The sequence below is a fragment of the Lutra lutra genome, chromosome 14, assembly GCF_902655055.1.
Source record: "Lutra lutra chromosome 14, mLutLut1.2, whole genome shotgun sequence".
Classification (NCBI taxonomy): domain Eukaryota; kingdom Metazoa; phylum Chordata; class Mammalia; order Carnivora; family Mustelidae; genus Lutra; species Lutra lutra.
The window spans coordinates 80,341,931-80,348,662 of record NC_062291.1 but is presented as its reverse complement, the minus strand read 5'-3'; the positions used below and the strand labels follow the sequence as shown (position 1 = coordinate 80,348,662).

The 6,732-nt window shown below is 49.0% G+C and overlaps 1 long non-coding RNA gene across 1 annotated transcript; it reads right to left on the bottom strand.

The window, feature by feature from the left end:
* Nucleotides 1-2,357: 2,357 nt before the first annotated feature.
* LOC125084476 (uncharacterized) lies at nt 2,358-6,485 on the bottom strand. Its single transcript, XR_007122628.1, has 2 exons — nt 4,958-6,485; nt 2,358-3,345 (listed from the first exon to the last, which is right to left on the bottom strand). It is a non-coding gene; the product is annotated as an uncharacterized LOC125084476 (long non-coding RNA).
* Nucleotides 6,486-6,732: the final 247 nt, after the last annotated feature.

The following is a 6,732-nucleotide window of genomic DNA, read 5'->3' as shown; positions in this document are numbered from 1 at the left end:
TCTGCTGGTCCTTTGTGGACCATGTCTGAGACTCATCCCGAGAGGAGATACGATCATGCCTCAGAAAAGGATCGGGCCAGGTCTAAACAGCAGAGCGCTATCCAAGGGAGCTGCACACCTAACTGTGCCCGCCCCCCGCTCATTTGGGTTATGGCAGCCTTCTCATCCCTGGACGGGGCATAGGGTTCTGTGATGATGACACTTCCTGTGCTATTTTCCCAGCGGCGACAAACAGGCGGCAGGACTCAAGGACTGCAAGAGGCTGTGAGCAGTACTTTGGAAAACTCACTTCATTTAACACCAGCGGTCTTCCAGGCCTAAGTGATAATAGCAACAAATTTGTTCAGAGAGTACTATGTGCCGGGCACTGCAGTAGCCACTTTGAAAGTACTATCTTAGTTATCTTAGTTAATGCTAACTACGCTTTTAGTCGCACCCATTGTACCATTGAGGAAAGAAAGATATAGAGAAATGATCTTTTTTCTCCGGGTCACACCAGTGGTAAATTGCAAATTGAGGTTTGAACCCAGGCAGTCTGACTCTAGAACTCATGCTCTTAGCTAACATTGTACTCAAAACTAACTTGGCTTTTTCCCTCTGGGTTGGAATAATGCTGGGGTGGGGGTTTGCAGAACTAAGGTGTTAACGGGATTGTCCAGACCCTCGCCCACATTTGATAAAAAGGCAGCCTCCAACATCCAGAGCAAAGTGCAAATAAAAACCCAGGAGCTCCTAAACGAGTACGTGTGCTTTACGTTTAACCATGAATCCATTTTGAAAACTCTATGCATAAGTCAAGAAACAGTCTGTCTTTTAGGAAAGGCGATCCCAGAAGAGCTGCTGTCACCCAGTCTCAACAGGTATGGGAAATATTTTCTCAAAGATGCCTTATTTCTTGGGGTGTCTGGGTGGCTCAGTGGTTTAAAGCCTCTGCCTTCAGCTCAGGTCATGATCTCAGGGTCCTGGGATTGAGCCCCACGGCTGCTGGCCGGCGGGCTCTCTGCTCAGCAGGGAGCCTGCTTCCCCCTCTCCGCCCCAATCCTGTCTCTCTGCCTACTTGTGATCTCTGTCTATCAAATAAATAAAAAAAATCTTAAAAAAAAAAAAGATGCCTCATTTCTTGAAGCTAATAAAATAACTGGATTGAACGTGCTCCATGCAGACTTTCCCCTACCAGCGAGCTCTTTCATAGCCACTGAAAAGTCACTTTTTGGGGGGCTCATTATCCCTCAAGATCTCGTGCTGCTCATTTGCATATGAAAGAGGAAGTTCATAAAAGCCCTTTCTTATTTTCTAACACGAGTTCAAATCAGGGGCCATTATCACCCTATAGAAAGACCCAAATGGCATATGGATCATTCTGGAGAAGGGGGAGCTCCTTTTAAGAGAATTGTTTTAGTTTTTGCAGGAAATTAATCAGAGGGATGGGCTTTGTGGAGCGGGAGCAAATCTAATCTGTCCTTTGTTCGAATTTGCCTTGCTCCAATTCCTAGCAATTGTAGACAACATGCTCTTTTGTTCGGGAGACACTTGTTACATGCATAATTAGAGACTGCAGTAGCTGTGTTTAAAGAAAAACTGTTTTCCAATGTAATGTGTGATCTTGATAATAGTATTTTCATCAAAGGTAGCAATTACATTCATTAAGCTGGGACTGGCGTGGCGGCAAGGAAATTAAGTGGAAAGCGAATAGAAAGCTCCCCTCCCCCCTTTGTTATCTCCTTCTCTTTATAAGTTGAAATGCACCATGGTGAGCTGGGACTGAGACATACATAGTGAATATAAAAAAATAAAGTCCTCCTTAACCTTTCTGAATAATGACCCTGCAGATATCCTAGGGACGGCGACTATAGATGCACTTTTCAAATTAAAGGGCTTTATTCTACCTTAATTTCCTATGCAAGTTTTAAACGAGCTCAACATATGATTCAGGTCTTCAAAGGCTGCAGGGCTCTTTAGGATTAATTCACTGTTCTTTGCACCCATAAATTAATAGTTTTGTGTTCTCGAAAAACCCACAACAGGGCATACATCAACCAGTTTAGGGAAGAAATAAGGCCATTTGCCTATTTTTAATTAACTATTCATTTGGGCTTCCTTATACTTTACTTTTAAGGGTGGCTGTAAATGGAGTCCACACACTGAGGTGAGAAACACAGCACAAGAAGGGAGCCCCCCAGCCAGGTTCCAGAATCTCACTGTGTTGCTGTGAGAAATTTATTCTGGAAAAGACCAAAAAAATGCGTGTATGAGTGTGTGTCTCCGCAGATGCTCTGTGTCCTTCCCCGACACCCACCCCGCACAATCCCCGATTAAAAGTTCTGCTTGAAAAATGTCCTTGCAATGCCTCAAAGGGCTTTGATGATTTCAATTTTATTCAACAGAGCACAATGATAGCCAGACATTTCTGGGCAAAAGTAGATGGAAATATGCCACCTCCTATCAGCACCCTAGCTCTGGCCAATGTTTGACCTGAAAAGCTTTCTGAGAAAATGAAACCAGTCCACAAAAATCAATTGGGGACCCCTATTTCTTGTGATTGGACACGCACAGCTCTGCGGCAAGAATCATTATCTCTAAATTGATTGACCCAAATGTCATGCAGATCATCTTGGAGCGGAAGCCAAAGTGCTTGAACAGGCTCCGTATTTTCTGCTCGCTGCACAGCCAGATGCGGCAGGGGCCGCGATGCCCAACCTCTCACCACTCGGGTCAGGGTACTTCACCTCTGCCTGAGGGACTTGCTGTAATTTGAGAAAAGGGGGACTTCAGAGGTTTTCGACTTTACTTTTGGACCGGCTCTTTAGCGGTTGGTTTGACTTTATGAGACGGGAGGAGCCCGGAAACCGGGCTTACCCTAATGGCTTACTGTATACCAAGTTCTCTCCTGGGGCTTGCACACATTGTATACCTTCTTCCGTACGGTAAGCTTTCGAGCAGGATTTCCATTTTACAGTTTGGAACATAAAACATTAGGGAAGTCATCTAAGCTGCCTAAGTGGTCCAGTTCAGTCCCCTAGGCTGAGATTTGGTTCAAGATCTTGGTCGTCCACTCAGTGATCATGGGAGCGAGGGCCTTCCCCTTTCTGGGCTCAGGTCCCTTCGATGTGAATAAGAGGGTAGCTGACAAGCCCTTAGCGTCCCAAGCAGCAGCTTATGACAACGTGATTTTCCAGAGACTTTTCAGGTTATCTTGTCCAAGCAGGCAGTTTGCTTTGGGGTCTCCCCACACGGAGTCTCTACGGCAGAGAGGGGATGGATCCCGGGGCGCAGGGATCGCAGGCGGCTGGCGATGCCGAGAGGTGGTCCGAAGACGGGGCGGTGGGTGTGGACCCCTGGGCACCTCTGCGGGTGAGCAAGAAGGAAATCGCGCCTCCCTTTAGTTTTGATTGGGACAAACTTACTGGGTTGCTGTGTTTGGGGATCTTTTGTAATAATCATCCCCAGTTACCCTGGGACCCAGCCCTCACTCCTGCTAGGGTGGGGACTCTCTTGACAACAGGGGATCGCAGCTCAGTGTGAGAGCTTCTCAGTCACTTCCCGTTCATTGAGCGGCCTCAGTTCAGTTCTTAAGGCTTAGCCCCCCTCATTTAGAAACCGCAGCCTCGTGTCAGCTTTGTGTCCTGAACCTCAGTGCTGCCCGTGCCTGTGTGTGCACGTGCATGTGTGTATGCGTGTGTATGTCTGCACGCATGTGTGCACGCGTGCGTGTATGTGTGCGTGCATGTATGTGTGCGAGCAAGGAGCCCGATGTGGGACTCGATCCCAGGACGCTGGGATCATGACCTGAGCCGAAGGCAGCTGCTTATGTGTATGTGTGCATACGTGCGTGTATGTGTGTATGTGTGTGTATGTGCGTGTGTGCGTGCGTGTGTATGAGTGTGGTGGAGCAGAGAGCGCGCAAGGTCTCTTGACTTTCCCTTTCCTCATCTGGGGCTGGGGTTGGCTGTGGTGTCGGGGAGCGAAGAGGAAGAACAAAGACCGCTCTGCCTCCTCGTGTGGCCGCTGGGGTGCGGTCCCTCATCGCCCTTACTGTGCTAGTTCCTTCTCTGTGCACAGGTTACCAGTCCTGCTATCCATGGGACTTGCTTTCTGGGCCCCCGGGGCGGGCGGGCTGTTTGTTTTCCTTTCCTGTGCATACCTTTTTGTCCTCAGGATAAAAGATTCCAGGAAGATGGTGTCTCATCTCATCTACCAGTCTCATCTACCACCGGAACCAGCTCTCAGGCACACACAGAACCCATCTGCCTTCAGTTTTTGGAACCAAGGAACTTAAGGTAGGGTGGTCCTGGCTCTCTTGGGGGCAGGGAGGGGGTTCTCTCGTGGCGCCATCGTTCCCTGTTTTTTTCCTTCCTGCTCTTGGGTGAAAAATCAACATTTCACGGACCAAGTAATGCATTCAGCTGTGAGCAAAATGCCAGGCCTCCTTCCTCGTATGAACCCTGCACCTTGGCTTTGGGGAGGTAAGCACCCTCTCCACCCCCCCTCAGCCTGTGCCTCCCCACACTGACAATGGCTTATGGGACTGGAGCCTCCCCAAGGCCTGTGAGGAGGTAGCCGGTCCTTCTGGTGGTTTTCTGAACTTGGAATATGAGGTACTTAGGTACGTGACCTTGTAATTTATTGCCCAAACTGGGAGGCCCTTTTGAAAGTGAAAGATGGTCTTGTTGATAATTATTCTGACACAACAGGCATAAACTGGGACTGTCTGGGGAAACTGGGACCCACGGTCCCCCAACCCTGAGCACTTCTGGCCTCCAGCTCCAGGTCTGCAAAAGGCAAACTCATGCCCCACACCCTGTGCACCTGCAGTCCGTGTGACGTCAGCTCTGAGCCCCGGCCGGCCCAGCAACTCCATGGCACGTGTTGGGGTGGGGGGGGTCTCCCAGGGGTTCTGTTTCGGTTCTGGGGTTTCCCGCAGCTCCAAAGTGCTTCCGTCCTCTATGGCACTGCCCACCTCCACAACACAGAGGTCTCCTCTCCCGGCCCCAGGCACTTTCTTGGTTGGCTTCTCTGCTTTGTCTGGGACGTGCCTGAGATCAAGGTCAGAGGGCTGTGCCTGGGATGCAGTCTCCTCCTGTCCCCTACACCTTCTCCTCTGGCACACATGGCGATGTGTGGAGCACGAAGACCTCTCTCGTCTCCCAACTTTGGAAGGTGTTCTTTAGTTTGAGGCAAATTTATTTCTCCTCAAGCCTTCTCCACATCGGACGTAGGCTTCCCCTGGCCTTCAAACTCTGTTTCCACTGAAAACAGGAACAGAAGTCAGGAAGTGCTGCTACCAGCCTTGTGTGAGGCAAGGAGCGTAGAGCCTACTTGAACGGGGAGAAGAAAAAGGAGAAAAATACTTAAAAAAAAAAAAAAGCTCCAAAAATTAATCCTGGCGTACTGCTTCAAAGCCAAAAGGTCTTGGAGAACAATAATGTTTGCTTAGTCAGGCGCTCTGGGCATCACTTCTTGTTTTTTTTCCCAAAGGGTTATTTATCTATTTATTTAAGAGAGAGAGCACTTGTGAGCAGGGATGGGTGGGGGGAAGGGCAGAGGGCGGGGGAGAGAATCTCAAGCAGACTCCCCACTGAGCGCGGTCTGACGCGGGTCTCGAGCTCCCGACCCCCAAGATCATCATCTGAGCTGAAACCAAGATTCGGACATCAGCTGACTGTACCACCTGGACGCCCTTCACATGCTCTTTTGAGGGAGCGGCTGCTGCGTCTTCTAGATCAGCCCAGACCAACTGGATTGGAAAATGCTCTGTATCCAGGCGGCCCAATGTGGGAGTCATTAGCCAAACATGGCCCATGAGCGCTTGGAACACGGCTAGTGCCACTGAGGTATCGTATTTTAAATTTTCTTTATTTTAAACTAATTTAAATTTAAATAGCCATATGTGGCTAGTAGCTAGCATATTGGACAGCACAATTCTAGAAAAATCATTGAAGAGGAGAGATCTACTCCAACTTCCATTTAAGAGACTGTCTAAGGCTGATAGATAGAAAACGGGTTGGATATGGGGAAGAGAGGAAGCAGAGAGCTAGTTAGGAAGCACTGTTCCCAGACTGAGGTTCCACCCTGGACTGGACTAAAGCACTGGGAGAGACAGGAAGATGCACAGATGAAGATTGTTTTGGAGGTAGAGCCTGTGAAGGAGGCCCCTGGTGACCGGGCTTCCACAGGCCACCCTGAGGACCACATTTGCAGCTAAACAGAGTCACTGTAAAGGAGTCATTTTTGAACCATGCATCAGTCCTCACATAGCACCCTGACACAGAGAGGTCTCCTTTCAGGGGTGGGCATGGCTGGTTACCACACGCACTGGTTTGAACAGTGTCTCCCCAAATCCATGTCCACCAAGAACCTATGAATGTGACCTTCCTAAGAAACACCATCTTTGCAGATTTCTTTTCTTTTCTTTTTTTTTAAAGATTTTATTTATTTACTTGACAGAGATCACAAATATGCAGAGAGGCAGGCAGAGAGAGAGGAGGTAGCAGGCTCCCTGTTGAGCAAAGAGTCCGATGCGAGGCTCCATCCCAGGACCCTGAGATCATGACTCTAGCTGAAGGCAGAGGCCCAACCCACTAAGCCACCCAGTGCCCCTATTTGCAGATTTCATCAAGATGAGGTCATACTGAATTAAGGTGGGCCCAAATCCAGTAGGACCAGTGTCCTTAGAAGAGGAAGGAAATCTGGACACAGACATTCTCTTGGAAGGAAGATGGTCAGGTGACGATG